The sequence below is a fragment of the Lactuca saligna genome, chromosome 1 (genome assembly GCF_052625555.1).
Source record: "Lactuca saligna cultivar CGN05327 chromosome 1, ASM5262555v1, whole genome shotgun sequence".
NCBI classification, from domain to species: domain Eukaryota; kingdom Viridiplantae; phylum Streptophyta; class Magnoliopsida; order Asterales; family Asteraceae; genus Lactuca; species Lactuca saligna.
Window position 1 is genome coordinate 145,032,253 of NC_136417.1, and position 27,374 is coordinate 145,059,626.

The 27,374-nt window shown below is 41.3% G+C and overlaps 1 long non-coding RNA gene and 1 pseudogene across 2 annotated transcripts; both read right to left on the bottom strand.

The window, feature by feature from the left end:
- Nucleotides 1-15,689: 15,689 nt before the first annotated feature.
- On the bottom strand, nt 15,690-16,362 carry LOC145001011 (uncharacterized). The gene is made up of 3 exons (XR_013661446.1): nt 16,163-16,362; nt 15,931-16,103; nt 15,690-15,830 (listed from the first exon to the last, which is right to left on the bottom strand). It is a non-coding gene; the product is annotated as an uncharacterized LOC145001011 (long non-coding RNA).
- Nucleotides 16,363-17,813: 1,451 nt separating this feature from the next.
- On the bottom strand, nt 17,814-18,986 carry LOC145001018 (importin subunit beta-1 pseudogene; annotated as a pseudogene). The gene is made up of 2 exons (XR_013661447.1): nt 18,083-18,986; nt 17,814-17,893 (listed from the first exon to the last, which is right to left on the bottom strand). The product of XR_013661447.1 is annotated as an importin subunit beta-1 pseudogene (transcript).
- Between the last annotated feature and the right edge of the window lie 8,388 nt (nt 18,987-27,374).

The window sequence follows — 27,374 nt, forward strand, 5'->3', positions numbered from 1 at the left end:
CTTTGAAGGCCAAAAACACAACTTTTATGGGGTTTCTAAGGGTTTACGGCCAAGACATGTTCTTGGGCCGTAAACTCCAAAATATTTGGTGTTAGAATGCAAACTACACACCCCTAAGGCCCTTAGATGAATTTTAGAAGTACATTCATGCATGTTCTAGACCTTGAAACACCTTGTAGCACCATGTATTAGAGTTTACGGCCATGGAGCTAGCTAGGCCGTAAACTCCCATCAAAGAGGGTCAAATTGATGTGTTGAACCATTCCAAGTCCTTGAGCCAAGCCTAGAAATCATCCCCTAAGCGTTGGAAGTCCAAAAGACACCATAGAACACCCATCATGAGTTTACGGCCGTAAACTCATGGGGAAGGGTTTTTTGGCCGTAAACTCCCTTAATGGAAGTGTTCCTTTGATGTCCCAACTCATTTCCCAAGTTCCTTGTGCCATTCATGTCCCTAAATGCCACCCGGGTCCCACCAAACACTCGTATCGGAGTGTTATCGCGACCTGAAGCAATTGTCCCTATCCGACAATCAATCTATGTCCTAATTAGATACAAATGTGTATCTTTACTTCATAATTAGGAACCTCGTGCGTTTACAAGTCCCGGCTCAACTCTTAGCATCCAAACCGTCTCGTACCTCGTTCGGTGAGTTCATACCCCTACGGCTTTTTCACTGTTTTCAATGTTTTCAGGGGGGGAATACAAGCAAACTATAACTGTTTTCCAATCATAACATTAATGTGTTTCAAACAATCTTTGATAAACCTATAAACTCTTTTACTCCTTATGTATTATGCTGAGCATAAGGAATGACTACTCGATTTCAACTAAATGGATTTTAGTTAAGGAAACAACCAAACTAATCAAATTATTATGGGAATAATTTGGGGGTCCTTACTGTATTTCTATCGTATGGTAATGTCTATACTAAGTTATTAGATAAACTATGTCTGTTCAGTTTATCTCCGTATCATTTGAATATGTTATCCGATGATTTCATGTATGTATCTATACTTTACTGTACTATGTTTCATAACTTTCTATATGTCAATATCTTATACGAACCCTGTGAATAGTTTAGTACTAGCTTGTGAGATAGTCACTACCCTTTATGGATGATCAGTAAATCCTCTCCGGAAGTGTAACCAGAGTCTCCTGGAGGGAGAGCGCGGAATTTGTGAATAGATCTATTCGGGACTGACAATCCCACACCTTAACTGCTAGCTACAGTTAGGCGGGCACGCTTAGGGTGACAAATTTCTAGAAATCGTTCGACGTCTGACAAACGTCAAGGAGGTCACGTTGTCGTATCAGTATGGTTACCCGACTCACAATATGTATTAATACCAGCTTATTCACAGTTAGGGTTCAGGATCTTTATTTCGTTCGGGATAGTGATCCCATGGTTTTGTACCTATATTCTACGTCTCTTTCGGGATTGTGATCCCATGGTAGTGTTTCTATGTCTCTTCCGGGATAGTGATCCCATGGTATTATCAAACTATTCTATATCTATGTTCTATACGGGATAATGATCCCATGGTTTATTCTTATATCTCTTTCGGGATAGTGATCCCATGGTATTAACTAAACTATTTGGTATCTAGTTCGGGATAGTGATCCCATGGTTTTATGTCTACTATCTGTACGGGATGTCTTTCCCCATGATCTTTAACTATATCTTATACGGGATAGTGATCCCAAGGTTTCATATTGATAACTTATACGGGATAGTGATCCCATGGTTTTCTAAATCTATATACGGGATAGTGATCCCATGGTTTCTAAATCTGTAAACTATTTGGGATAGTGATCCCAAGGTTTTCTAAATCTATATCTTATACGGGATAGTGATCCCATGGTTTCTAAAATTTGTATCCTATTCGGGATAGTGATCCCATGGTTTCAAATCTATATTTTTACATACATACATTAACTTATCTCGTGTTAGTCTGGGTGTAACACTGATTTTTCAAACAAAATTTTCGATTTTTATAAAAGCATAATTCCCTCAATATTCATAGAAACAACCCCTTTTAATTGTTCAACAAGATATTACAAAAACCCAAGATCAAAATGTCAAGCTCCAAACGTGTGTGTACGGATCAAGCCGGCGCCTTCCCACGGTCGTCACTAGCACCTGAAACAAATAACATCAACACTGTAAGCACAAAGCTTAGTGAGTTTCCCAAAATACTACATATAACACATATTAGCCACTCGAGGCTATAACTCTATGGGTCCGTGCACCCAAACTCTGCGAACCCTCAGGTTCTAACTCTGTGAACCTTCCGGTTCTAACTCTGTAAACATGCACAGCATCAAACATATAAAGTAATGCAGTACAACACATAACATACATAGCATACAATTACTCTATCACATAACTCTGGTTACCTACTCAAGGTAAAGTATAGTGAGAAGACTCACCTCGTGTGTCTCGGTAAACCGTAACCCTGAAATCGCTAAACACTCGATCTGCCGAGCTGAAGTCCCCCTATAGCACAATATATCTCTAATTAACACTTTCCCAACTAGGGTTGACCATACCATAATAGGACAATCTAGGTCAACGCTGGTCAACGGTCAACTTGCCGGACTCGGCGAGTGCACTATAGCGACTCGGCGAGTCTGAGCGCAATCACCAATTTCCCTGGAATCCTCTCTTGACACGTCGAGCATCCCTTCCCAACTCGACGAGCTCCACCTGGCACGAGTTGTGGGGCCACCACGACTCAACTCGCCGAGTCTCAAGAACGACTCGGCGAGTCCGGTTTGACTCGGTCCACCTGTCCATCCTGACTCCCCCTTGACCCACTGAGTTCACTCATCCCAACTCGGCGAGGCCACTCGCTGAGTGGTCGTGCAGCATTCAAGCTACTCGCCGAGTCTGTTCTTCGGACTCGGCGAGTCAGAGCCATGCACTGACTCAATCTTGCTCTAAAGGCCAGATCCAGTCCACTAATCCATAGATCCAGTCCCCCCATGCTTATTTAGCACGTAAAGTCACAATCTTGATGCATAAATAACCTCTACATGATCACAAATGATGTTTTTGACTCTACTACTTCAACACAAGGCCAAGGACTCCATTTCCACCCATAAAGCTTGATGAGTGAGGCCCTCTGGACCTCTATGGATCCAGATCCATGGTCTCAACTCAAAGAGGGAACAAAAGGGCACCAAATCACCCCATAAATGATCATATTAAGCCCTAACTTGCATCAAGTTTCACCAAACAGAAAATGGTCCGAAAATATTACCTCTAAAGTGATGATCCAAGCTCCAAATCCACGAAATAGCAACCTCCTTTGCCTCCTCTTGCCTAGAGCCTCCTTCTTCTTGCTAAACAACACTCACAAGGTCAAGATTTGCTCTCAATCCTTCACCAAACGCTCAAGAACTCTAGGGACACACTCTGGGGGTTGGATGAGCGCAAATGACGGCCATAAGGCCCCTTAAATAGGCCACAAACCCAGGGATTTAGGGTTCCATAACACAGCACAGACTCGCCGAGTCCATACCCTGGACTCGCCGAGTCCAAGCGCGCACCTTCGCTCAATCCCGCGTCCCTACTCGGCGAGTCTGAGCCCTGACTCGCCGAGTCCCTCTTACAAAATAACACAATTAAACTTACAGTATACCTGGTAAAATCCGGATGTTACAACTCTCCCCCACTAGAACTGGACTTCGCCCTCGAAGTCCCGCTCTAAAACAGCTCCGGATGCTGCTCCCGCATCATATCCTCCGGCTCCCAGGTCATCTCTGATCCCTTCCGATGTTGCCACTGAACCAATACCAGAGGTACCTCCTTGTTCCTCAAAACTTTGATCTTCCGATCCCTAATAGCCACTGGTCTCTCCGCATAATTCAGGCTTGCATCAACCTGAATATCCTCAAGTGGAACCACTGCCGACTCATCGGCTATACATTTCCTCAACTGCGATACATGAAAAGTGTTGTGAATCTGTCCCAACTCTGCTGGTAACTCCAGCCGATAGGCTACCCGGCCCACCCTGGCGATCACACGAAATGGGCCAATAAACCGGGGTCCCAATTTGCCCCTCTTCCTGAACCGGATCACTCCTTTCCAAGGAGAGACCTTCAGGAGAACAAAGTCGCCGACCTGAAATTCCAATTCGGACCGGCGCCTATCCGCGTAACTCTTCTGCCGGCTCTGAGCGGTCAATAACCTCTGCCTGACCAGCTGTATCTGCTCTGTCGTCTGATTCACGATCTCTGTACTGCCCATTACCCTTTGCCCAACCTCTCCCCAACATATGGGAGTCCGACACCTCCTACCATATAACAGCTCAAAGGGCGGCATACCAATGCTCGAATGATAGCTGTTATTGTAGGAAAACTCCGCTAGAGGCAAATACGAGTCCCAACTACCCCCAAAATCCAATACACAAGCTCGAAGCATGTCTTCGAGTGTCTGTATCGTCCGCTCACTCTAACCGTCGGTCTGGGGGTGGTATGCGGTACTAAAATGCAACTTAGTACCCAACTCCTCATGAAATTTCTTCCAAAAACGGGAAGTGAAACGCACATCGCGGTCTGAAATAATCGAGATCGGCACCCCATGCCGAGACACAACCTCCCTCACGTAAACCTCCGCCAACTTCTCTGCTGAAGAACTCTCACTGATGGCAAGAAAGTGAGCGCTCTTTGTCAATCTATCCACAATCACCCAAATCGCATCAACTCCTCTGGCAGTCCTCGGCAATTTGGTGATAAAGTCCATAGTGATCTGTTCCCACTTCCACTCGGGAACCTCCAATGGCTGCAACTTGCCATGCGGTCTCTGGTGTTCGGCCTTTACCCTTCGACAGGTCAAACACCTCTCGACAAACCATGCTACATCCCTCTTCATACAGGGCCACCAATACTCCTTCCTTAGATCCAAATACATCTTCGTGGCCCCGGGGTGGATCGAAAATTTCGATCTATGAGCCTCCTCCATCAATGTAGCACGGGTACCGCCCACAAACGGTACCCAGATCCTGCCCTGATAAGTCATAAGGCCTCGACTATCCGATATAAACTCAGAAACCATCCCAACAACCCGCTCTCTCTTCTGCATCTCCGGACGCACGGCCTCGGCCTGAGCCCCATGAATGGCGTCCAGAACTGGAGCTATCACGGTCAATCTCAAACATACATCTCGCAGGGGAGTACTCTCCGCCCTGCGACTCAACGCGTCGGCTACCACATTAGCCTTTCCCGGGTGGTACAAGATCTCACAATCATAATCCTTGACCACGTCTAACCATCTCCTCTGCCTCATATTTAGGTTAGGCTGATCCATCAAGTACTTCAAACTCTTATGGTCCGTGTAAATCGTACAACGAACCCCATACAAGTAGTGCCGCCAAATCTTGAGGGCGAACACCACTGCCCCCAACTCCAAATCATGCGTGGGGTACCTCGTCTCGTGAGGCTTCAACTGCCTCGATGCATAAGCTATCACATGACCCCTTTGCATCAATACTGCCCCCAATCCTAGGATCGATGCATCACAGAATACCACAAAACCTTCCATACCTTCCGGAAGGGCTAATACTGGAGCTTCACACAACCTTTGGCGAAGCGTCTCAAAGGAGGTCTGCTGCTCGGGACCCCATGCAAATGCCACACCCTTCCGGGTCAATCTGGTGAGTGGAACCGCTATCTTGGAGAAATCCTTAATAAATCTCCGATAATACCCTGCCAACCCGAGGAAACTCCGTATCTCAGAAGGTGACCTCGGCACCTCCCACCTCATCACTGCGTCATCCTTGGCCGGATCGACCAATATCCCCTTCTGGTTAACGAGATGTCCCAGAAACTGGACCTCCCGTAACCAGAAATCGCACTTGGAGAACTTTGCGTAAAGTTTCTCCGCTCTCAAAACCCCAAGCACCTCCCTCAGATGCTCCTCGTGCTGCTCACTAGATCTCGAATATACCAGAATATCATCAATGAAAACAATCACCGACCGATCCAACATCGGCCGACATACCCTGTTCATGAGGTCCATGAACACAGCCGGGGCATTAGTGAGCCCAAAAGGCATCACCACAAACTCATAATGCCCATAACGTGTCCTGAATGCTGTCTTCTGGACGTCCTCGTCCCGCACTCTCACCTGATGATAGCCCGACCTCAAATCAATCTTGGAGAACCAAGATGCTCCCTGTAGCTGATCGAATAAATCGTCGATCCTCGGCAGCGGGTAACGGTTCTTGACCGTCAGCTTATTCAATTCCCGGTAATCAATACACATGCGATGCGAGCCATCCTTCTTCTTTACAAACAAGATGGGTGCTCCCCACGGCGAGCTACTCGGCCGAATAAACCCTTCCCCAGCAACTCCTGAAGTTGCGAGGATAACTCCTGCATCTCTGGAGGCGCAAGGCGATACGGCACCTTAGCAATAGGTGCGGCCCCCGGAACCAAATCGATGCCAAACTCCACTTGCCTCGCGGGAGGCACACCTGGTAACTCTTCGGGAAATACATCTGGAAACTCCCGCACCACCGGAACTTCCTCCACAGAGCTCGGTTTCTCGGAGATCACTCGCGTATCCATCACATACACTACATAACCCTTACAGCCCTGCTGTAAACACTGCCTCGCCCTAGCAGCCGAACAAAAGGCTGATCCAGAACGTGTACCCTCGCCGTATACTAAAAGAACTCCCCCACTAGGATCTCGTATAGTCACCAGCTGTCGCTCGCAATCGATAACCGCACCGAATCGGCTCAACCAATCCATGCCCACTATAACACAAACATCACCCATCGCAATCGGAATCAGGTCGATCGGAAACTCGACCCCGAATATCTCCAATACACATCCCCGGAAGACCTCTGTAGCACAAATCACTCTGTCGGCGGCTATGGAAACCCGCAGGGGCCGACTCAATACTCCACGACTAACACTGATACGCTGACTAAATGCCAAAGACACAAAAGATCGACTCGCACCCGAGTCAAATAACACTAAAGCAGGTACAAAATTCACAAGGAAGGTACCTAAGCATAGCATGATATAAGAATAATATCTCAACATCATAAACAATAATGAAAAGGAAACATACCAGCCACAACGTCGGGTGCGGCGCGGACCTCTTCCGCAGTCAGCTGGAAGGCTCTCCCCCGAGCCCTTGGTGCCTCGGCCTTCACGGGCCGACTCTCTGCAGCAGCAGCTCTGATGGCGGCGGGGGCAGACCCCTGAGATGCCCCGCGCAGCAGTGGACACTCCGCCTTCCGGTGTCCGGTCTGGTTGCAGTGGAAGCACACTGCAAATCCCCTGGGGCAGTCCTTAGCCATATGCCCCTCCTTGCCACATTTGTAGCAAGACCCTGCCCGACAGGCGCCATCGTGACCCTTGCCGCACTTTCCACAAGTGCGGCCCTTCTGGCTCCCGGGTCTGGGATCAGCGGGCTTGGCCCGCTTGGCGGCCGGCTGGGACTGTGCCGGCCGCCGATCCCTCCCCATAGACTCCGCCTCCTCCCTGGCCTGAGTCTCAAGCTCAATCTCCCTCTTCCGAGCATTTCCCTGAAGCTCGGCAAATGTCCGGTACGAGGAGTTCGCAGCGAACTCCCGAATATCCCGTCTCAAAATGCTCAGATAACGGCTCATACGTGCCTGCTCGGTGGATACGTGCTCAGGGCAAAACATCGCCCTCTCCTGAAACATCCTCGTAATCGCTGTAACTGACTCGGTACCCTGCTTGAGGGTCAGAAACTCCTATGCCAGACGTTCCCTCTCCACCTGAGGAACATACTCATCTCGGAACATGGAAGTGAACCTCTCCCAGGTCACTGCCGCAAGCTCGGTCGGTGTGAAATGCGCAGTCACAAACTTCCACCAGTCCTTCGCTCCCAAGCGAAGCTGGTTCAGCGCGAACCGAACCTTCAAATGCTCAGGGGACGAGCAAGTGAAGAAGCATCCCTCCATATCAGATATCCACCTCATAGCTGCCACCGGGTCCTGTGTACCATCAAACTCTGGTGGCTTGGTGTTGCTGAACTCCCTGAACAACATCGCATCACCTCCCTGAGGTCTTGCCGCAGCAATCGCTGCGGTAGCTGCTGCAACCGCAGCCTCAGAAAGAGCGGCATAGCGCTCGTCAAACGTCTCAATCAAAGCGGTCTTAATGGACCCGAACATCTCTGGTATCTCGGCTCTGATGACCGCAGCCACCTCCTCATGAATGATCTGTCGAATGTCCTCATCACTAGATCCGGCATCCTCCGGCATGTGTCGTGTCCTCACCATGATCAACCTCTGAAATACAACATGTGATAATTAGAATTCACTCGAACACCCTTACATTCAACAATCCACCCCTCCTTGATTCTTGGCATCCCCAGATTCTTATTTGAACTGTGTACCGCTCCGGTGCTTTTAGTAGTACGGGCCCAATACTACTGTCCGCACCGTCTCGGTACACACCCCAAATCGTCCTCTTCGAATCCCAGTCCCCAAGTACTCTATTATACTTAAATCTCTCTGAACAGATCTCACACAAAACCCTAGCTGCTACCTAATTACTCTCAGCGTCTCGTAGCAGCTCACCATTCCCTAAGCTAAGGCATCACAAAACAGGCCACTCTAGCCCTATCAGCAATACCTAGCCTACTCTAGCATGCACACACATCACAATAATAGTTATTACATAACAAAAGATATTTTGGGAATTCACCGTTCGGGCGCTGACTGATCGTACACACGTTTCTTCCTGGAAAACCCTTTACTCTTAGAAAATTTTGGTTTTTATTTTGAAAATATCTCTTCATTTCCTCAGTTTGAGTTCAAATACCCCCGAAGGTATACCCGAATCCCTCAAACCAAGGCTCTGATACCAATTTGTAACACTGATTTTTCAAACAAAATTTTCGATTTTTATAAAAGCATAATTCCCTCAATATTCATAGAAACAACCCCTTTTAATTGTTCAACAAGATATTACAAAAACCCAAGATCAAAATGTCAAGCTCCAAACGTGTGTGTACGGATCAAGCCGGCGCCTTCCCACGGTCGTCACTAGCACCTGAAACAAATAACATCAACACTGTAAGCACAAAGCTTAGTGAGTTTCCCAAAATACTACATATAACACATATTAGCCACTCGAGGCTATAACTCTATGGGTCCGTGCACCCAAACTCTGCGAACCCTCAGGTTCTAACTCTGTGAACCTTCCGGTTCTAACTCTGTAAACATGCACAGCATCAAACATATAAAGTAATGCAGTACAACACATAACATACATAGCATACAATTACTCTATCACATAACTCTGGTTACCTACTCAAGGTAAAGTATAGTGAGAAGACTCACCTCGTGTGTCTCGGTAAACCGTAACCCTGAAATCGCTAAACACTCGATCTGCCGAGCTGAAGTCCCCTTATAGCACAATATATCTCTAATTAACACTTTCCCAACTAGGGTTGACCATACCATAACAGGACAATCTAGGTCAACGCTGGTCAACGGTCAACTTGCCGGACTCGGCGAGTGCACTATAGCGACTCGGCGAGTCTGAGCGCAATCACCAATTTCCCTGGAATCCTCTCTTGACACGTCGAGCATCCCTTCCCAACTCGACGAGCTCCACCTGGCACGAGTTGTGGGGCCACCACGACTCAACTCGCCGAGTCTCAAGAACGACTCGGCGAGTCCGGTTTGACTCGGTCCACCTGTCCATCCTGACTCCCCCTTGACCCACTGAGTTCACTCATCCCAACTCGGCGAGGCCACTCGCTGAGTGGTCGTGCAGCATTCAAGCTACTCGCCGAGTCTGTTCTTCGGACTCGGCGAGTCAGAGCCATGCACTGACTCAATCTTGCTCTAAAGGCCAGATCCCGTCCACTAATACATAGATCCAGTCCCCCCATGCTTATTTAGCACGTAAAGTCACAATCTTGATGCATAAATAACCTCTACATGATCACAAATGATGTTTTTGACTCTACTACTTCAACACAAGGCCAAGGACTCCATTTCCACCCATAAAGCTTGATGAGTGAGGCCCTCTGGACCTCTATGGATCCAGATCCATGGTCTCAACTCAAAGAGGGAACAAAAGGGCACCAAATCACCCCATAAATGATCATATTAAGCCCTAACTTGCATCAAGTTTCACCAAACAGAAAATGGTCAGAAAATATTACCTCTAAAGTGATGATCCAAGCTCCAAATCCACGAAATAGCAACCTCCTTTGCCTCCTCTTTCCTAGAGCCTCCTTCTTCTTGCTAAACAACACTCACAAGGTCAAGATTTGCTCTCAATCCTTCACCAAACGCTCAAGAACTCTAGGGACACACTCTGGGGGTTGGATGAGCGCAAATGACGGCCATAAGGCCCCTTAAATAGGCCACAAACCCGGGGATTTAGGGTTCCATAACACAGCGCAGACTCGCCGAGTCCAAGCGCGCACCTTCGCTCAATCCCGCGTCCCTACTCGGCGAGTCTGAGCCCTGACTCGCCGAGTCCCTCTTACAAAATAACACAATTAAACTTACAGTATACCTGGTAAAATCCGGATGTTACACCGGGATGATAGTCCCATGATCTTGAACCGTACTTTCGAATATCTCAAACTAACTTATATATCTTTCGGGATAGTGATCCCAAGATTTTCATTATATAGTTTTGTGTGTTAACTATACTTTGTGTTATACCATTGATCTTACAATTAGGAAAATATGGGATTTTCCTGGGGTAAATACAATACATAACCAAATTGGTAACAAACGATAATTTAACCAACTTCACATAAGAAAATATGGGATTTTCTTGGATAACAAATCTTTTCGGAAACTAAAGGAAACCAATACATTTTCACAAAACAAAACCACTTATGAACTCACCAGCTTTATGCTGATTTTCAAACCGCTTGTATTCTCAGGTCCAAGTTAGACAGGTACCCGGTGATCTCTTTTGGCGAAGACGGAGTGCGTAGAAGACTCGTCTCAACTTTTGTTAATATGATGCATATGTATATTTGTATAACTTTACTTTTGAAACACATGTAAACTTTCATATATATGTAATGTAATGTTTGTTTACTGTGAATACTATGTACATTGGATTTGATACACAACGTGGTAGTCAACCCCGGAGACGTTTCCGCCTTTGGTTTTCGGGGTGTGACATAAGGTTTGCAACCTATCATGTTGACATAATTCTCATTTCTGTACCTACTTCAAATAAGTTGAATTTGCATGTGAGTTATCAAAGTTCAATTTGGAAGCATTGGTGGGCCTTGTGCTACCAAGGTGACAAGAAACTAAGATTGAACAAGTTTAATCCATGTAAGGCTGAATTTGTCACTAACCTTATCTTGTGATTATGGTTTTGACAAATTCGCATGGATAGGAACTCATACACTATAAAATCTAAGTGTCATAAGGTTTCTCTCCGATTCATGAAAATGATGGTGAGGAAACACTTTCACTAAGTAGATTTTACGTAGATATCAATTGTGTTATTTGCATTATCAAAAGTCGTTAGTGGAGCGCGTGTGGTTAACTGGCACACTAACATGGACTTGTGAGAAATGGCAAATGCCTAAGCAATTGAGACTATGATTACGGCATCCCTTTTCATAGTTCTGAAAATTGTTTAGACACACATGTGAGCTATCTAAGAAAGGATGTATGAATCTAAATTTCAGAAGTCCAGCAGATTTCTGAAAATATGTCAGAGTTAGTGGGAGCATAAGTGTTATGGTGATAATCATCATGTTAGTGGGAGCATGATTATTATTATGATTAGTATTGCAAGCTAGCAATGTTAATTATAGAAAACAAAAAGTAGTTTTGCTATAATTAAGGGAGAGGAAATTATACTTCATTTCAATTCTAAAGATTAGATTGAGATTTTAAGCATTTTTAGTCAATAATATATATGAATTTCATGTTGGAATGGTTCAAACTTGAGGAAATTCTATATATATTGCGTTCTCAAAATTCAATTATGACTACGGCATCCCTCTTCATAGTTAAATTTTGAGAACATGGCAAATAAAAATATTGTAGCAAAAGACTGGTCTAGTATCATGTCTTTATGTCAAACATCATGAATCGTGTCCCATATGCTTCGAATATAGGATCGATTGCATGTGCTATAATATTCATCTTTTCTAAATTTTCCAAATGCTTAAGGCATTGACAAAGGGAAAATTCTAGAACTGGATATGACTAAAAGTGATTAAGCAATTGTCGAGGACAATTTGAGGTTTGCCAAAGATTGGTTGCTCAAGGACATTTGGAAGTATAGTGTTAATTTTAGCAGGACCATATTGACATTTTCTGAAAAGAAGTAACTCTTGTTCGGAAGTGATATTCAAAATGGGACTATGGAAATGTGTCCATAGGTGGAAGTTATTCAATCTATGTAAGATTAGAAAACCTTAATGCAAGAAGGATGTTCAAAGCAATGTACTTTGAATATGAGACTTTCGTTCCATAGAAGTTGACCTTCTTTGGAATACTCTGTAATGACTAGTGACAAGGTTTTGGTGACTTTGTGAATAATCATTACAAGAGGAACAATGCATATAAGTTTAAAGTCTAATAGATTTTTGGTAAATGGTAGAAATTAGAAATTCTTACATTTACAATAAGGATTTGGGATTGTGAAATGAGTATCATTGGAATCATGTTCAATTGATCTACATCACAATGTAAGGATCATAGACAAACATAGTGTGCGTACTTGGGGTATGGCATAACTATTGTTTAGAAAAACAAAGTGTACATGCTAGGAGCATGGGATGACTGTTGTTTTTATTCAAGTCTTAAGTTGATTATTTGAAACATTGAATAATGTGTAATCAATATGGTGATAAATAAAAGGTGGTTTTATTTATATTCAGAAGGGTTCTGAGACCATATTAGATTCGATTATTATTGTGTTTCACTTTGCATGTTTTGACTTCCAAAATAGCTAGGTTATTCTTTCTGAATGACTAAGTTATTTAAACACTCCACAGTCGTTCATATGTTGGAAGTAGGTATGAATCAAGACTGTCATGAATCGGGTTTGTAGATGGCTAAATGGGTTTAGTCATTGCAATGGTTGCTACAACATTCATGAGTGCTCATAAGTTATGAGTATTGGAATAAACCCACGCTCACTTGTATCACTTCATGGAATTTATCTCGAGTGACCGTGAGACGGTAATATCATATAAATCTTCAAACCTAGAGATATGAGTTGTTACCTATGAGTTGGTTGTGCCTTGATTGCACGTAAACGCATCAGTAACTTGATGTTATAAAACGTGCCTTTGTGTACAATTCAACAAGTAGTAGAACAAGCATATGAGTCGAAGTTTATCTGTTCCTTCTAGAAATAGAAGCGATATCTGGTCCCCTCGATGATTTTGTTGTGACCTATGTACCGGCCGGTCAGAACTGAATTGATGTGTTCGATTAAGTTCTTTGTCAAACAAATCGAAAATCGGGAAACAAACTGCTGGACAATAAGTACGACGTTGTTCCATGTATTTGTCCGGCTGATATCATGAGAACAGAGGGTTATATGATCCCTTATCTAATGGACAAGTCATTGACAAGATCAGAGTTCATCTACAAGGTCAGAGTTCGACAGAAGCTTTTGAGAGCTACGATTGCCAGTTGGTTCCTGAAGTCATACGCAATAAATAGTTTTAGACTTATCCAAGTGGGAGACTGTTGGATTAATGTCTAAGTCCATAACTCTAATTGGTAAGACTTGACCCGACCCGGCATGGTCCATTTGGGTTGCATACCTTCATGCACTTGGATAGACTATAATGAGAGAAATAAGACACTTATGGTTATTAATATATTATAAGTTCTAGTATATTAATAACAAGAATAATAATATTATTTAATTAGTATTGATCAAGAATTAATCTAGGATTAATTAAGTGATCAAAAGAAGACTAATTAAATATATGGGTTGATTGTGTAAATCATCCATACTTATATAGTGGGCTAATGCTCCATGGATAATCAAGTTGGGCTAAAACCCATAGGATGGTCCATGGATGCTCCATGGTGTATTTGAACCCATGGATCCAAGGAAATGGAAAGCCATGGCAATTAAGGATTTACCCTAATTGTAACACTATATAAAGATCTTATTCTTGACAAAAATCGGCCACTAGTATTATTCTAGAGAGGGCTAGCCGATTTCATGAATTGTAGAACTCTCTCAAGTTATTATAAGTGTTTTGATGATTGTGATTCCATTTGAGGCTTCCACACTATTGGGGCTAGGCACTCAAGCTTCATGAAGACTTTCTACATCAAAGAGGTATGTATTCTATCTTGTTACACTCATTGTTTTGTATGCTAGATTAGGATAATACCTTGGATGTTCTTATTTGCATGTATAATAGAGAAAACATAGATCCAAGGTATTTAGGGTTGCATGTACACTTAGGAGTGTTAGAATGCTCAAAACCCAACAAAAATATCTATTTATGGGTTCCCGAGATCAAGAGTAAGGGAGTTTCGGTCTTTTATGGGTATTAGGTTTTATTCGAAAAGGGTTTTTGGGTCGGGGTGTGTCGCTAGAAGCGTAGGTCTTCTCGCCACCTTTATGTGGATATAAAGTTCGTCGGGAACGGACTTAGGACGAAGGAGATGTTGTAAATTGAAAATATTGGATACAATGGTCCCTAAAGGGGAAGTTTAGCAAAGGGGTCCCATGCATTCCAGACATGCATGCACATGTTTGGTTGGGTAAGCCTAGCATGAGCTGGATGTACGCTCAGCGTAATGGAGTAAATAAACGCGGAGGTCTCTCGACGTACGCCCAGCGTACTGGATGTATGCCCAACGTACATCTATCATACAGGAACCCTAAATTTAGGGTCAGCCACTATATAAGGAACATTATGGTTCCAACCCTAGCCTCCATAAGCACTCTTTTCCCCTCAGAAAGCACTAGATAGCAGTCCCACCTCCATTGTTAGGTGTGTTTGACCTTGGAAAGCTTGTTTTGGCAAAGGATAGCCAAGAAGAAGAAGAGGAAGTTGTCAAAGAAGGAGTGGGGTGGCGGGAGCTCATAGATCTGGAGAGGCACACTACTAGAAAAACAGCCTTTTACGACGCTCATTGCGCGTCGTAAAAGGCTCAGACGACGCGCAAATGCGCGTCAAGGAAGGCCCTGTCATAAAGAGAGACGACTCGCTTTTGCGCGTCATCTATAGACGAGGCGCATTTACGACGCTCATTTACGACGCTCATTTACGACGCGCAATTACGACGCGCGTTTACGACACGCATTGCGTATCAAGGAAGGCCATGCCATAAAGGAAGACGACACGCATTCGTGTGTCGTAACTTTATGACGCGCATGTTAATGACACGCAATGCGTATCAAGAAAGCCCTTGTCAAGAAAGGCCATGTCATAAATGAAGATGACACACATTTTTGCGTATCATAATTTTAAATGTTTAAAAAAAATATTATTTATAGATTTACTAATTTTCAAATTAAGTAATACATTAAAAATCTCATAATAGAAAATAAAATACCATAAATAACAAAGACAATTCATTTCACTAATATGTCAAATACAAATCGTTATTCCAAAAGTGAGTAAATGTTATAAAAAATGAACTCATTTATATACAATTGCATCATCACGACTAATCGGTTTTATAATCTCAAAGTCATCAATGGAAGTGCGGTCCTTATTTCCGGAATGTATAGGGTTGGTTCTCAAGCTCCGTACCACATCATCCTCCAATGGAGCATCTTCATCGATAACCGTGCTTGCGATGTTAACTTTTTCATCATCAACCATCTCACAAATCTGCAAATACTTCTCCCTGCTTGTAACAACTAATAATTAACATTTATGATTTATGATTTATGATTTAACAAACACACACCTCATAAAAAACATGTTTATTATAAAAATGTTATCACCGAATAAGCTTCTCTATGCGTGCTCCAAATGTCTCAACGGTCAGGGCATCAAACTTTCTCCGGTCGATCACGACTCTTAAGTCATCAAGACACGTCAGCAGATATGACAAAGATCAGTCATCATCCAATGGCGTATTGCCAGCACATCGAGCAATATCAGCAAGATCATTCATCTACAAATATTTGAATATCAGTACCTATATCTCATAACAAATAAGAACCTATTACCTACCTGTGGAAGGTCATCATGTTCAGAATAGGCACCCATCCCTGCCAATAACAAGTCTATCTGGCTGGTTTTTGGTGTCATCAATGGCGACCTAGGAGTCATGCTGCCAGCAGATGATGTGGTCATCCATCGATACAGAATTATCGCCTTGATCAGGAAAACAATCAAGCATGTCTTCTGAACCTCTACGTGACAATCACTAAGCTTAGGGGACATGAAATCAGTCTTCGGTAACACTTGAACTTGCTTTAGCATCCACTTCTTCCTTTTCTTTGTCAAACTTACCCCGTATAATTGACAAAACCTCCTGCTCCCGCTCACATAAATTAAATTTAAATCAATCAGCTATTTATTTTAATACAAATATACAACAGAGGATACATAAATAAATGTCTGCCTACCTCTACGTTATTTAAACCTCAAGATCTTCAGTTTGTGAAACCAGGAAAAAAAATCCAGATGGAAGTGTCCATTGGGAGTGAAACCAGGAAAAAAAAATTGTAATCTTCTTATTTGTGACTATTTTAGGGTTCTAAATCACAGATCTTCAGTTTACAGTCAGAATTAGCAAGAATGTTTTTGGGTTTTAAATCCAGATGGAAGTGTCCATTTTGAAACCCTAATTAGAGGTTATGTGTTCGAATCTGGTGGAAAATGGAAACTGTTTGATTGGTTGTCCCCTTTTCATATCCAAACCTTCAATAATTCAACTTTGACTGATGCCTGCCATTTAAAAAGATTTGGAGTATTGATAAGATGAAGCCAAGTAAGTGACTGAGTACCAGATTGTTGCAGACATAAGCTTAATACATCCCTGTTATAAAACATGGTGTGTGGCTGATAATGGACAACATGTATTAAGTAATTTAAATTGTAAAGTCAAATATAGATCTAGAGTCTAAATTGTAAATTTAAAATGAGAATCCGTAAATGGTGTAACGTGTAAGTAAATGTATTTACTTTTGTCCTATCGGATGTCATGTGAAGTAGAATCGAAAGTCTGTAGTGAGATTAATCTGTATTAAAAGCTTTAACATCCACTGTTTGTTATGAGAGGAAAAAGAATAGACATTACCATTAGTTAAATAGATTTTTGAGTGAGAAGGTGACAAAATTATTTAAAGAATAAAAAATGTGACTCACCTTCTTTTCGAGCTCAAGAAGTGATAGTCCAGCACTAAAAACATCAGAGTTCTGAGTGGCAACAGCTATACCCACATGAGGTGAAAGATAGGCATCATTTCCAGAGGAAAACAACATATTTCCCCCTTGTCCCACATAGTCCTGTTGGGAAAACATGTTGGGAGTAGGGGTAGTGTGGTCAATTGCTTCTAGAACTTGGATGTTCCTCCTTGAGCTAGTTGATTTTGGCTTTGAAAGACTAAAAGTACCCCTAAAGCTAAATTTTCCAGATCTGACAAGTTTTGTAACTGATAAAGGATCTGCATCTGCAGTCTCTGAAGGGTCGATTTCTACCATTTGATATGTAAGGGGGATAGAACAGTTATTACTTATCCATTATGGGTAAAAAAATCATATGATGTGAAAAAGACAAGTCCATCAGATGAAAGCCTGTATAATCAATAACTTATCAACATGTGAAAGATTAACCTTGCTAATTTCTCACATTTAATCAACAATTGGATTATAGGAGGGACACTTACAACTCTTTCATCTTTGAATCAAATTGAGCCTCATGAAAATAAGATCCTTCATGAACCATAGTCGCCATGACTGCACAAATTGCAGCAATAATCACTCTTAAGCAAAAGAAACCACGTGAAACGTCTGATTATCATAAGCAAGATACAGTGAGAATACAGGGTTCTTGATTACCAGGGTTATAAGAACTCGTAGAACCAAAAACCCTATTTCCCTAAATTTATTTAATTATAAACCACGTGATGGATGCAGGTATACAACCTTGCTTGTGGTTTAGAGCAACATTGACTAAAGGAGTCGACTAATTGGGTGAAGGACCTTCTAAGATGGATCCAAAAGCATAAGTAGCTCCTTCCCTTTGTCTCTAATCTGGTTTTGTTATCTTTTCTTCAATGGAAGGCATCACAAGTGGAACAATATCATTTCCTACTGTTCTTGCAACTAAACCAAGACAAGTTGCTTCACAAACAACTCTCATAATATAATCACGTTCCATTTCATTGGTGAAATTTGCTTGAGCAAAACCAAGAGCATTGTAAATTGCTCTAGTTACAGCGAGTCTTACATCATTACTAGCTTCACTTGAATTCATGCCTTGAACAACAGCTGTGAGGATTTTATTCACATGATCTTGTTCTACAACATCTGGAGAAACTTCTTCACACAAATACCCCAGAGTTTCTAAAGTGTCTTGCTTGACATGAACAGCGACTTGGTGAATGTTTGATAGAAGGGAGCCGATGAGCTCAGGCCATTGTTTTTGTGGAAGCTCTATTCCAGCAACTTTAGCTATAACTTGTGATGCAGTTGATCTTGCCTCATGAACAGGAGAGGTGAGTGTCTGTAATAGGTATGTCTTAATTTGTGATTTCACACCCACATCAAGTGATAACCATCTTTGGATGAGTTCATACTTTCTATGTTGCTCTTTTGCATCTAAAGCATTCTTGAGAATCAAACCAGCTAGTTTACGACTATCAACAGGCTTCTCATCATGAGCAAGTTCTCCAGAGAGAGATAACAGAAATCCAGGTAGATTTTGCTCCTGAAATTCCTTTAAACTCTCTTCAGCATGCTTCCGAACAGATCCATCAACAGCTTGTGCATTCAACAGAATTTGGGTAACTTCCAATGCCATAAATTTTTCTGGTGAACACTGCTTCACCATAAAAACAGGTTAAGATTATTTAAAACTAAAAACACCAACAACATGTTACAAAAGCAACATAAAATCCATATTTCCAACATTTACAAAGAACTGAATTTGAAATGTATGCAAGGTTTAAAAAATTAGAAAAACAAAAGCCAGAGAAAAAATCCCCAACATTTGTAGAAAAAGCTGGAACAACTATGAAAGTTGTTGCTGCACAAACTAAGGCAATTGCAGGTGATTTGGAAATGAATATATGTTTTATTTTTCATTTTTAAATTGTTTAATCGTTTTTTTACAATGTGAAAGTAACAAACATCTATCATTTTCATGATTTTTTTTTTTAAATTTGCAGATAAGATAAAAAAAACTGGGATAATGTTTGGGCTATTGGAACCGGAAAGGTTGCTACCCCGGCTCAGGCTCAAGAAGTAAGTAGAAGGGTATTTATGTCTTTTTGGATTGTGTTATTGTTGAAAGATTGAAAACCTTCTGAAACAGGGCTTCCAGAAACCCATGAAGACAATTCCTGTAAGGAAGAGACTAGATAACATGAAAAAGAGAGAAAAGACTATGAGAAACAAATCTGCCTCCTAGGTCGTTCATTTTCCTCTTCCAAACGTGAGATTTTGTTCTCCAGCTCATGTGTGTAAGCCTGTTAAACAATACAACATTTTCTCATCACATATTTATAAAAGGTAAAATGAGAAAGAAGACAGAACAGGTCAATAAGGTATACTTAGTCACCCAAAAAAAAAGCCTTTTGTACTCTGAACTCTTGTTTGTTGTACCCATAATCCCATATTACTTCCTCTGCTTCTTCTTTTTTTTTTTTTTTGTTATCTTTTTCTGAGGCAGACTCCATTATGGGGTCTTAGTTCCTTGATAAATTCGATGGATAAACATGTGTTCCCAGGGATAATAATAATCTTGCCATATGAAGATTGACCAACCCCATTCACGAGAGGTATAGCCACCAGATTCAACCTTTGTGTACTTCTCAAACGCCTCGAAAATTGACCAACCCCATTCACGATATCTGATAATAACATTAAAAAAATTAATATATATCATAAAAAATAATATATATATATATATATATATATATATATATATATATATATATAAAATCAAGATTATAAAAAAAAGTAATAATAATAATAATAGAACATACTTTGAATCTTTTGTGATACGATATAGAACAAACAATGATTCAACGGTTTTAGGGCGCAAAAGGTTATGGCGATCAACATGTTTGACGACAATGTCATGAATATACTCTGAACTCTTGTTTCCTCCATCAAGATTTTCCTTAGAGTAGCCCTGATTTATCAAAAACACTAATATTTATTAAAAAAAACAAGTAACATCTGAATAAAAATAAGTCACCACTATAGAAGGATTATAACTCTTAAGCCTTTCCCTTCCTTCATATCCAAGAAGCATCGCATACAGGGGCAAAACCGTCAATGCACCAGGGACCCATCATCCTTCTTTTCCTTTTCCTTTGATGAATCTGATTATTTCAGATCAGATTTACCTGTATAGATAATATTTAAAAAAAAAACATCAAAAGTTTAGTAAGTTATAACTTATAATAATAAATAAAGAGAAAGTTGATATAGAATCATGGAATCATACAAGAGCAATCTCCTGCCCTAGATCTGGATGCCTAGGAGCAATTATGGCAAGAATATTGATGTGCTTTTGCACTAAGGCTCTATGAACTAATACCATTACTATAAAAAATTGATCAAAATGTATTACCACTTCTGTTAAAAGAATGTTGAAAGTTTTAGTATTCAGTTGAACTAACATCCCCTGTGAGAAGACCCACGTCAAACTTCCTAGAAAAGTCCCTTGTACAATGCTGCATAAAAAATTTAGAAATAAAAAAAGGGTTAATGTCATAAATGGAAACCAACTATTCCAATTATGCATTCCACTTCTAATTCTAAATCTCACACCACTAAACTTTTTAATGTTGTTACAATCAGGTCAATGATCCAATTTATGATGAGGAGGGCATTTACGTCTTTTGAATAGACAAGATATCAAGAGTAAGATATTGTACTTTTGATGCGAGTGCAAAGGCATACTCTGCAACAACAGTCTTTCCAGTTAAAGTATGAGCTGCTACAAAAACTGATTCCCCTTTCTCAAGTTAATATATAGCCTATAATCATAAAGCTAAAAGATGTATATGAGTTTAACCCTATTTAATTTTATATCAAATTAATATTAATATTACCTCCTTTTGGAATGCATCTAATTCAAAAGGGAAATCCAATGCCATATCAGGAACAAGTTCACTAAAATTATCGGCAATCCCATCACTACCCCCTGTAACTGCCCAAACCTACAAAGCAAACACACCCATTAAGAAAAAAAAGAATCATGCAAAAAAGTTTGAAGAATTTCAATCCTAATCAAAAGATACTTTTGGCTCCTTCTGTCGACCACCATCTCCGGAATCGGAATCATCCAATCCTTTGGTCAAGCCTTCGGATCCCGTTGACAAAATTTGATCAATACCAGATGATTCAGTGTCAAGTGAATCCGGTTTATTTTCATCTTCTAATGGAACAGATTTTGGAAACCCCAATTCAATAACATTCATTTCTAACTCAGCTGTATCTCCTACACGATGATCAATGTTATCATTATCAACCTCCCACAAAAAGATACTCATAGTCATAATACAAAGATATAAAAAAGACGAGTAAGGGTGTTTGTGTTCTAAACCGGATATCGGAAATGTCAGATACTAGATTAATCCAACAATCATTCCCTCATTCCATTGTCAAACTCAAACCACTGGAATTGGATTCCATTCAGTTTAATAGTGGTCTAAATCCCGAAAAGAAGGGAAGAATAATTGGAGGAAAAGAGTTGAATCATACATACCATCAATGGGAACCTCCATAACATCCTCTTCCCAAGCTCTTTAAAATAAGTCGTCAAACTGAACAGATAAAGTACTCTGTAGAGACAGCAACATATTAACTAGAAAGAATGAAACAATGGAGTCTGATTTTGATTTTGAGAATTGAACCTTATACTTCTCACATAAAATGCAAGAAAGTACGTTTCTATTTCTTGCATTTAACCCTTTACAGAATTGTAAAAGACATTATTTGTTTCAAGTTTAAAAATATGATGTCATTCCGGTACTTTGTTGTTTTTAATCTACAACAAAACATTTTTAATTAGAAAGGTAACTCGTTACACTTAGTATTTAATTGTGGGGTCTTAAACCAATCCTTGAGCCTTCATCAAGTTCCTAAGGTTGCTGTGAGCATCAACCTACATAAATATATATATATATATATATATATATATATATATATATATATATATATATATATATATATATATAATTAGAAACCAAATAAGCAATAAATCAGAAGTAAACTCATTCAAACTATCAGCTATGGTATAACAAGACCAAAAGGCTAAAAGTGTAATATTGTCAAAACCTTGATTTGTCTTCTGAGTATATTTTCAGCCTTAATAAACCTTCTTTTCAAGTCATCCCAGCCACATACACACTAGGAAAATAAAAGTGTCAAAAATTGTTCAATTAGCAAGTCATAGAGAAATTACAAGTTGATTCATGAAAAAAGGGCTAAAATGTAAGTGTAAGAAACACCTGTATTGTGTGGAGCAGATTACAAGTTGCTTCAAGAAAGTCAGAATGTAATGTGTGGAGTAGATTACAAGTTGCTTCAGGAAAGTCATAGCTCTCCTTAATCCATCTGCATTGTTCCTCAATACTCAATGCTTCAGGGATGAAATAGAAACCTGACAACACATAGTTATCAAGTATCAAGTATATGTATAAACAAATTAACCACATAACATAACTAGAAGAGAATGGAGAAGAAATATCAAGAGAAAAAAAGGGGGGAGAATGAAGAAGAAATATCGAGAGAAAAAAAGAGCGAGAAGTTGTAAAACCCTAAATCTCCTTGACGGGGAGGAACAACAAAGATATATTACGATTTATTTTTGGAGGAGGCACTACCAACTTTACCTTAGACGATGCTTGAATCGTACCTATCTAGGGCTTCATTAGTTCATAGATGGCGATAGGGAGAAGTTGTAAAGCCCTAAATCTCCTTGTAAGTCTGACACAAGCACAATGTAACAAGCCCTAAATCGTAGTCTTGTGAGCGTGAGGATCCGAAAATGGTTGGCTCTTAAACAAATGCTTGTAAACTTGAGCAGTCGTTACAGTCTCGGTGAGGTGAGGTGAGCTCGAGGTTGCCGGCAGGAAGAGATGAGCGGAGGTCGCCAGTGGGAAGAGGTGAGTGGATATAAGCAGAAGTGAGCAGATGTAGTGAATAGAGATCAACATTTAAAAAAAACCCTAGATCCCCTGCGACTTTGTTATAAGAAGCGCGTTCATTTTTAAGAATTATAAAGCGACATGCCTGCACGACACACCTTTTTAATGGGTGCCCTCCGTGTTTTTTTTTTTTAAAATTATAAAGCGACATGCCTGCACGTCACGCTTTTCATAATGGGTGCCCTCCGAGTTTTTTTTCTGACACTAATTTTAGGTCACGCAAAAAATGCGCGTCCAAAATCCTTCATATTTTTTGGGAGATGACATTATTTTTAGGGTACACACTTTTGCGTATCGTAAATCACCGCGTGTCATTGTTCACGCGTCATTAAAGGCCTATATTCTAGTAGTGGCATCATCTTCTGTAGCCCTTTTGAGGTAAAAAAGTCTCTGGTTTGACAATCTTATTGTGTAGATCTATGTGTTGTGAAGTTTTGACACCATTCTTGTCCCAAAAACCTCATCTTGATGCATGATTCGAGGTGGTCGAGATTAGTTGTCCTTTCAGACCTTAGGAGAGGTCTTGAGTAAGAAAAATGAGGTCCCAAGGGCTTTGGTTGTCTCATATGTGATATAGGTAGGTCTTAATGGATTAAGACCTTGGGTTAAGAGCTTTATGGACGTCCCAAGTAATAAAGTTCGAGACTTTATGAATCGTAGGCATATTTGGTCTTTGGATATGAAGTTTGGGCTTAAGAGCTTAAGCCATCAAGATCTTATGTGGAGTTGTAATTCAGCGAGGTTACGCCCTGCGTAAATGGGAGTACGCCCAACGTAGTGGTTCTATGTCCCGATTCAAATCCGCGAGCATCGTTGTACCCCCAGCGTACCAAGAATGGTACGCCCAGCGTACTCCTTCTGTTGAGCTTTCATTTTGGGCCTTAAGAGATTGGCCTGTTATTGGGCTAATAGAGCTTGGGCCGTGACTGGACATTATGGATGGAGTAATTTGGACTCACTAATTATTATGGACCCTGGATCTAGGCCCATTTGGTGAGGTGGGCCCAATTTAGTAAATTAGGCCAATATTGGGCCTTGCTTTGGACTTTTGGTCTTTGGGCCATTAGTGGGCCTGAGAGCTTACCTAGTGCTGGGCCTTTCATATTTTGATTGTGGGCCTTAGTCATGGACCAGATTGAGTTAAGGGTAAATTGGTCAACTTATCCTTTGAAGGATATCGTGCCTAGGCTAATGGTTATTTTGCTACTTTGGATAGTTCGGAATTTCTTTTTGGTGAGACGGTGGTTAGGGCATCTACTTCTTCAGTTCTGAGTTTCGGTAGTTGCGTGGTCAGTTATCCTTACTATATCGACAGGGTCTAAGGCACCAAGGCCGGCCCTTTATTAGATGGAAATCCAGGTAGTTGTTTGTTATGTTATTGCTTTGTTATGTTTGCATCTTGGTAGTTAGGATTGTATATGTCAGAGACCTGGTTAGGGTCGATACACTGGTTTATAGAATGATGACATGCTAGTGATCGGTTAGGTCGATATCCTGGTAGGGATGTGCTATGTATGTGATATGCGAGATTGGTTGATTAGTTATGAATTGCAATATGATTATATGTTTATGTGTAGATGGTTGTTTAACTGGGGTTAGGTTGAGGCGGGTCCTGCTTGGTGCTGTAGGCCAACATACCCAGGGCGGACCGATTATCCCGAAGGCCCACCGAGCGGTCCGGATAGGCTGTAGGCCCCAAGAGGGCGGACCAGACGGGCCGAGGCTCGGAGACTTGACTAGGCCGACTGAAGGCCCGGTGCGGTCGGACTAGTCATAGTGTAGACTAAGAGAGTGGACCAGGCCGACTAAAGTCCTGGTGCAGGCGGACCAGTCATACTGTAGACTCAGAAAGTGGACCAGGTGGATTGAAGTCTCGGTGCGGGCGGACCAATCACACTATAGAGTCGATGTATATGGCTACACTCGGAGCGTGGACCAGGAGGACTGTAGGCCCGGTGCGGTAGACCAGTCACACAGTAGACCCAAAGTGCATGACTGTTATGTTCTGTTTATGATATGATATGTGTATGGTGTTGTGGTTGGTATTTTGGGGGTATCTCACTAAGCTTTCGAGCTTGCAATGTTGGTTTAATATTTCAGGTACTTCAGGAGTCCGTGGAAAGGCAAAGGCGTGATCGTACTGCTCCTCATATTTATTTTTTTTATATGGTTCTGGGAATACTTTGATAATAAATGTATTGAAAACCTTTTCGTAATAAATTAAATGAATTGGGTTGTTATTGAAAATTTTAAATTCGTTGGAATTTTTAGAGCGTTACATTCGGGGTTTAGTATACGAAAGACAAAACTGAGGTTTAGGTCGCATTGTTGATATGAATGACGAAGGTTTTGTGAGCTGACGGTTAAGGCGATAGAAACATATGAATTTAGTATGGTGAGGACCACGCAAACTCATGACAAATGATAGAAACATACTCTTTGCTCAACAAAAGTTTGGTCGATTTGAAAGAAATGTCTGTTATACGATGATGTACTCTTAGTGTGTTCGACAATGTACTCTTTGTAAATGTTCTTGTGCTTTCTGTTTTCCCATTGATGTTAACACTTCTACGTATCGTACCACAATGAGATGGTACATACAATGAAAGTGCTTTGATAACTAGTGTCGATACTTTATACTAGTATCCTCTTTGGTACCACTATGATCGCCTGTCGTATACAAGTTATGAATAATTAGGATGAATAAGACATTCGAATGAGTAACTCTGCCTCAAATCCACAACCAAACATGAAACAGGAATTAAGGAGGAATCATTCACTCTAAGTCTGCAAAATCCTAGCTATGCAAAACATTGACGTACGTACTAAGCCATCATAGCTTCTCTGAACGGATCTTTTTGTTTTCTTGAATATTGTGACTTGTTTTAATAAGTGAGTTATGATAATTACTTTTAAGTTTTTTCCCTAAGTTTTAATCTTATATAAATATAAATTAATTTATAAAGTAATTATTATTTAGAAAATGTGACGTTGCTCGCTAGCGACTCTGGGGTTGATTCTACTATGGTGACCATCAGAATTCGGCCATCCACTCCTGAGTTCTTTGTTATCAGGCAGTCCATCTGGTAGTGTTCAGTCTCACCACAACCGTAGCAGGCTTGGTTTTCTTCAACTCTGGGGACTTGGGAGATCGGTTGAGTCGGTGCCCTACAAAAACGGATTGTGTGTCCCTTTTTGTGGTAGTTCAGACACTGCATTTCCCAGCATACTCCGGTGTGGTTATAGTTACACTTTCCACACTTCAGGAGGGTTCCAGCATACCGACTGGTAGGTGCTGGAGTAGCAAGCATTCTAGCGGTGTACATAGTACTCGTTTTTTTCTCTTGTGGAGGTTCATGTGTCGTTTGCTTCTTCTTCCTCTTGTTCCCCAACTTTCGTTTATAGTCCTCTCCCTTTGATGGCTCGAGAATGGGGACTTCTATACCATGGCGGACTCCATGGTCGATGAGTCACTGAACCAGGCGTTTGGCACTATCGAATGTGGTTAGGTTAGAAGACAAAACATCTCCTAGGATCGGGGCAGTTAGACCCCAGATGTATCTTTCTATATTCTTGCTCTTTGTGGTAACCATCTCGGGGCATAGTGCTGCCAGGTCGCTAAACCTATCAATGTAGGCCACTATGTTTGAGCAGACCATCGTGAGCTCCCATAGTTATTGTGCCATCTTCTGAACTTCACCCAACAGAAAGTATTCTTCCAGAATTAACTCTTTTAGGTTCTCCCAACCTATTGATTGTTCCACCGATAGGGTGAGTGACTTAACATGGCTATTCCACCATGTTAGGGCTCTGTCGGAGAAGGTGCAAGCAGCAAACTTCACTTTGCTCCCTTCTGGGCACGAACAGATTGCGAAGACCGAATCTGTTTTCTCGAACCATCGCATCAGAGCGATGACTCCACCATTTCCATCAAACGAATTGGGTTTGAAGTTCATGAAGTCCTTGTACGAACACTCCCTTGGGTGTTTGTGAGAATTTATGGGGTTTGTTAAGTGGGTAGCGCTACCAGATCCGAAGGTACCACTTTCGCC